This window comes from Podarcis cretensis (genome assembly GCF_951804945.1).
Source record: "Podarcis cretensis genome assembly, chromosome: 3".
NCBI classification, from domain to species: Eukaryota; Metazoa; Chordata; class Lepidosauria; order Squamata; family Lacertidae; genus Podarcis; species Podarcis cretensis.
In genome coordinates, this window is record NC_137172.1 from 24,702,997 (window position 1) to 24,708,983 (window position 5,987).

The window sequence follows — 5,987 nt, forward strand, 5'->3', positions numbered from 1 at the left end:
ATGAATTCTAGTGCTATGAGAGAAGGGGAGAAACTCTTTTCCATCCGTTTTCTAAATGCCATGCATGATTTTTATGAATGTCAAACATGTCACCAGTGTGGTGTAGGGGTTAAGAGCGGTGGACTCATAATCTGGTGAACCGGGCTCGATTCCCCGCTCCTCCACATGCAGCTGCTGGGTGACCTTGGGCCAGTCACACTTCTCTGAAGTCTCTCAGCCCCACTCACCTCACAGAGTGTTTGTTGTGGGGAAGGAAGGGAAAGGAGAATGTTAGCCACTTTGAGACTCCTTCAGGTAGTGATAAAGCGGGGTATCAAATCCAAACTACTCCTCCTCCTCCTCCTCCTCCTCCTCCTCCTCTTCTTCTTCCTCACCTCTTAATCCACCTTAAATTGGGTGCCTTTCACTAAGTGAGACCACTACTTCCCCTTTCTTCCTTCCTTCCTTCCTTCCTTCCTTCCTTCCTTCCTTCCTTCCTTCCTTTTGTATTCTTTCTTTTCATTTCCATTTCCATTTCCCTTCCCTTTTTTTTTTTTTTTTTTTTTGCCTTTCTATGGCTTGATTTGCTTGTGAAACCTCCACTGGACAGGGTTCCTCAGTTTATAAAATGTTCTGGTATCCTTCATGATGCAAGTTCCGTGACAGCCTGCAGAGTTGCATAGCAACTGTAACCATGACTTACTCACCCTGAAAGGTTCTTGCCATCAACCTGAAGCTTTCCAGACTTGGTTGCTGTCAAAAGGGTGTGGAATTTCCTTCTCTCTCTCCTTCTTCCCCCGCCCCCTCTCTGGATATCTACAAATTTGCCTTGATGCTTTTGAGTTCTTCCTGTGCAAGTTCGCCTGAGGAGAGACAGACCCAATCCGTAGGCGAGTTAAGCTCAGTCCAGCTGATATCAGTAGGGTAGGGCTAGGGATGCCATGGGGCAAATGTGGCCCTCCATGCTTCTCTAGTTGGCCCAGCCACAACCTCTCTCCTCAAACTCTTTGCTTTGCATTCTGCCCCTGTGTTTTTGCTTGTATCCTTCAACTCTGATAATGCTTCTTGCTTGTCAGGATGAGGGATAGAGAGATATCTGTAAGTGTGTGTAGAAACTAGCCTAACTCATAGCTCCAAGTGTTCCAGTTTTCCAGGGACAGTCCCAGAATTACAGAAGCCTTCCCGGTTTCTGATTTAACCCAGACTATCCCCATTTCCCCTTTTTCTCCCCTCCATATCTTGGAGAACATTTAAAAGTGCTGTGTGTGTGTGTGTGTGTGTGTGTGTAGGTGCAAAGCAGAGTCCTGTTTATACTGAAAATAAAATTCCTGCACCAACAAAGCCCTTCCTATAATTGAGAAGGAAAATGTCACCAATCCACTTTAAAGTCTTTAATTGCCATGCTTCAGCAGCAGCCATTTTTTTTTTTAGTGTGGAGCGTTTATTCCCTTATTGTAAATGGAGAAGTCTACTGAGAAGTAATTCCCACTGTTTTCAATGGAGCTTTCTAAGTTCGATAGGATTTACTCTCTGGTAGTAGTAGCATAATCCACCTTTTTCTCCCTTATAGGGACTCAAGGCAGCTTACAGCTAAAAAATAATAACAATTCATTCCATTTATCATTTGAAGGTGTTGTGCATGATCCCATCCCTTCACACATTATGTTTGCTGTGAGATCAAATGTGGGAGAAGCTTCCTGATGTAGAATAGGATGTCCCTATTTTCATCAGAGAAATGCTGAAGGGTATGCGAACTTGCATAGGGGTAAGATTCACTTTTGTTGCCCTGCCCACTTTCATCTCTTGCTCCACCCACCCTTTGCTTGTGGCCCCCGAAGGTTGCCCAGGAGGAAATGAAGAACCAATTTTGTTGGAAAGGGAAGGCCTTTAGTAGGTGCTGAAAAGATATAGGCAAGGATAACAAATATTGACTTGAAAGTATTGTGCTGGAACAGGAAGATCTTCAATAGGTGCTGAAAAGATCATTGAGACAACACCTGTTTCATGTGTGATGGAAGGGAGTTCCCAAGAAGGCACCTGCTCGATAAGTATTGGGAGAGGGTACCATATTTTTTGCTCTAGAAGACTCACCTTTTCCCTCCTAAAAAGTAAGGGGAAATGTGTGTGCGTCTTATGGAGCGAATGCAGGCTGCACAGCTATCCCAGAAGCCAGAACTGCAAGAGGGATTGCTGCTTTCGCTGCACAGTGATCCCTCTTGCTGTTCTGGCTTCTGGGATTCAGACTATTTTTTTTCTTGTTTTCCTCCTCCAACAGCTAGGTGCGTCTTATGGTCTGGTGCATCTTATAGAGTGAAAACTACGGTGGTTGCCTCAACTCTGTCTGGATTCAGCACAAATCAGCCTGATTTGGTTCATGATTTGGGCAAACCAGTTGCACAGCCCTAATAGTTATAATTAATACTATGCAACTGATCTGGCTGAATCCTGGGCTTGAAACTGAATGGGACCAATTTGTGACAAATCTGGATTGAGCCAAGGCAGCTACAAATAGCCACAAAGCAGAAACGCCCTTCCATTACACATAAAACAGGTGTTGTCTCAACTATTTTTTGACACCTATTGATCCACCACAATACTTTCAAGTGGATATTTTTTATCCTTGTCTATAGCTGTATTGGATTCGAAAACTCTTTTAATTGTTTGCATATATGAAATTGCTTTATAGATGTCTTTATTGCAGCCTTGCTTTGAGATGTTTCACAGGAAGCGATTCATAAATGAGAAGCAATTAATTAACTGCATAGCCTGGGGCAAGAGAGACTCTGGGCTGGATGTCATGACTTGCATGTGTCTCCCAGTGCTGGTGAAGTTCTAGATAACCTTACATCTCCTCAAAGCACAATGCTGTTCAATGAAGCCAGCACACATGCTCAGTTGAAGATCATTGAGTGATGCCCGTGTATGGAAATGGCATTGTAAGAGTCAACGAGAATAGAAGAATTAGCATGTGCGATGGATGGGGTGCATGGTTTCTACTTTCTCTGTTACCAGGAAGAAAAATGGATGCAGGATACAGGTTTTGATTAATCCAGGTATATGGAACCTGTGGTCTTCCAGATGTAATTGGACTTCAACTTCCATCAGTCCAAGCCAGCATGATGGAAGCCAGGCATGATGGAAGCTGTTTTCCAGCAGCATCAGAGGGCCATATATCCCTACACTCATGTGGGATCCAATATAAGTAGAGAATAAAGAGAAAGTCCAAGTTTTATGGGGATGTCATTGTCTAGTCTGAATATGTCACTAAGAGTCCTTAAATGAAGCATTTAAGAACCAAAGCTGTATTTTACCTAATTTTATACACTTGTCCTAATATTTGATGTCATGTCTGTTCTACAGAGTATGCTACAGAGTTTATGCTACAGGAGAAGAAGAAAGGAACATAGAACAACAGTTTTTTCTGGAGCAGGTATACACAGCACACCAGGATCTATTTTTAATCTGCTTAGTGGTGGGCTGGTTAAGACACCTGGCTAACATCTGGGAAAACTGAAACCGAGTAGAAGTTCAAGAACTCTTGCTCGCTCCCTTTCATTTTTGCCTGTTTCGATTTCCCCTGCAATTGTTTCCTGTCTTCCAGGCCTTATGACACCACAGCAAGGAAATGTCTACAGGATCGGACAAATCAGAACCAGCTGTTCTTTGTCAAATTTGAGCCCAAAAAAACATGATGGAAAATCTGTGAGAAAATATTTAAGAGATAAGCAGGTTGGGAATTGTGTGCTGGTGAATTGGCACAGTGCATCAATCATGTAAACTGTTGGGATGTGCAAAGCTGCTGTCATCAGCTATCACAAATTTGGTCATCATGTATCATTGCTTCTCTTTCCTCCAGGCAACTGTGCCATATGGGAGAATCACGCCTATTGCATGGAATTGTTCAGATAGAATAGGCCTGTAGAGTGAGAAGGTGCCACAGGATTTACGTCCTGCTGTGGGGCCAATGCTTCTACACAGACATTGTTCAGAACATTGCGCAGAACGCTCTCCTTTCAAGGGAGAGGGATGGGATTGCCAAATGGAGAAATGGACATGGCATTAGTCAACTGCCAAAAGGCAGCATCATGGATCTCTTGGTGGTGCCAACTCCACTTCCAGATGTCCTTATCATGTGCATTCATCATGATTTGTGCTCATGATGCTGTTAAGGCATATAAACTGTGGTCTTTGGGGGGAGTCGCAGTTAGTGGTCCTTCATGGTTTGGATGCATAGCATGGATCTACCAGGAGCTGTGCATTCAATACGGTGAGCCCAGTCCCCCCCCCCCCGTGGAAATAATGACACAATTATTAAGGTTAATAGACTAAATAAGGTCACAACTTTATTGGTTACAGGTGATGAGCGGTATTAGCTTAGGCATTGGTCCTAACCAACTATATCCAACTTCACCCCGTCTGCTTAAAGTCCTGCTTTATCACCAGTAGGGGGAGTCCTGCTGATGCACATCAACTAGAATTCCCCCGGGGTCACCGATTGGGGGCGTGCCTTAGGCCCTCACCTCCCCAGGCTTCAGACAGGCCCACGCCCCCCGGAATCCTTTATCGGACTACCCTTCAATATGCAGGGCAGGTGATGGCGCTACCTTCCCTCTTCCATCTGCAGAACAATACTAACTGCCAATACCAAGAAAGTTGTGACAATTTGCTATGAGGTAGGCGAAAACCAAGTGGCTGGTGCCAATTTGCCAAATGGAAAAAATTCCTACCAGGCCCCTCAGTGGCGACCAACCAAGGTCCATAGCAAGGTCAAGGAACGAAAACATTATAGGGCAGGAGGGTGGGAAAAACAGGAACAGCTGGCAGGCGGCAAAGAGGGAGATCCCCAGCTGCGTCCTGCCTTAAATAGGGCAGGCTGCGCCCCCAGAGCCAGCTGATTGGCTGGCCAGGGAGTGACACGGCCGGGAATCCCCCCAATCGTGCTTGGGCTGGGCTCCAGCTGCCGCGCGCTTGTTGGGGCTGTGAAGCCCACAACCCCACCTCCTCCGTAGGGCGTAAGTGGCTTTTTATGAAACTCCCAATCTCAACTGGCCCTACGTTGGGTTTTGTTTTGGTTTGTGCCTTTTCCTCAGTGAAATAAGGATTATTTACATTAGGCATTTAGTACAATGTTGTTACAAGTTAGGGCAGAAGTACCATTGGGCAGGATCAACATAGTAAAGGGGACTGGCAGAAGCAGCCTGAGGAGAAGATGAATGATGGCTCACCCTAAAATCAGGTTAGGGCCTCTTCCTGGCTGTAATCTCTCACCTTGTTTGCCAAGTGAGAACCTGAACAGGGTTCAACACCAAGTGACTCCTAAGGAAGGGGTTGGGGTGCTATCAGCAAGGGCTGAGTGGAATGCTGAACTAATCCCTGCCCTACTGCCATGCCAGTCCCACTTACCTGCTGATAATCAATGAAGATTTGGCCTGACCCAAAGTCTGATGTCTTGTCTCAGTTATTTCTCCTCATATGCACATTTCTGCATGCAGTTTTCCCAAGTATACACCTATTTGCAAATTAGTTTTCCTTCATATACTATAATGCATCTTTGTATACATTGCTTGGCTAGAGAACCGCGTTTCAATGAAAATTTGAAACGAGGTTGACATTCTGTTTCAGAAAGTGTGAATTAGGTAGGCTTGCCTTCTTCATTTCTTCAGCCTTTTCTTCACTATTTTAATTACGGTAAAGGATTTCCATGCACTTTAGGAACCGATGATTCCTGAACCGATGTTCCTCGAAGACCACAGGCACCCTTGTTTTGACACATTCTGTTTCTGGAATGATAACCTTCCCTAATGAGCCTTTCATCACAAGAGTAGTATCCTTCAGGGAACGATACATTCTCAGTCAAGGATGGGCATGAAGGCAAACATGTCTCAAAAATGAACAGCACTGTTCTAGTTCCAAGATAATCATGTTCTGCCATTGCCAATCCCCTGGGATGTATGCTATCAAAAGATGTTTTGCTAAAATGATTAGTGGTCTGTCATTCAGTCAGCCTA

At 44.7% G+C, this 5,987-nt stretch overlaps 1 long non-coding RNA gene across 1 annotated transcript; it reads left to right on the forward strand.

Moving 5' to 3' along the window:
* The first annotated feature begins 694 nt into the window (after positions 1–694).
* LOC307213523 lies at positions 695–3,889 on the forward strand. Its single transcript, XR_013837549.1, has 3 exons — positions 695–743; positions 3,340–3,409; positions 3,581–3,889. It is a non-coding gene; the product is annotated as an uncharacterized lncRNA (long non-coding RNA).
* Positions 3,890–5,987: the final 2,098 nt, after the last annotated feature.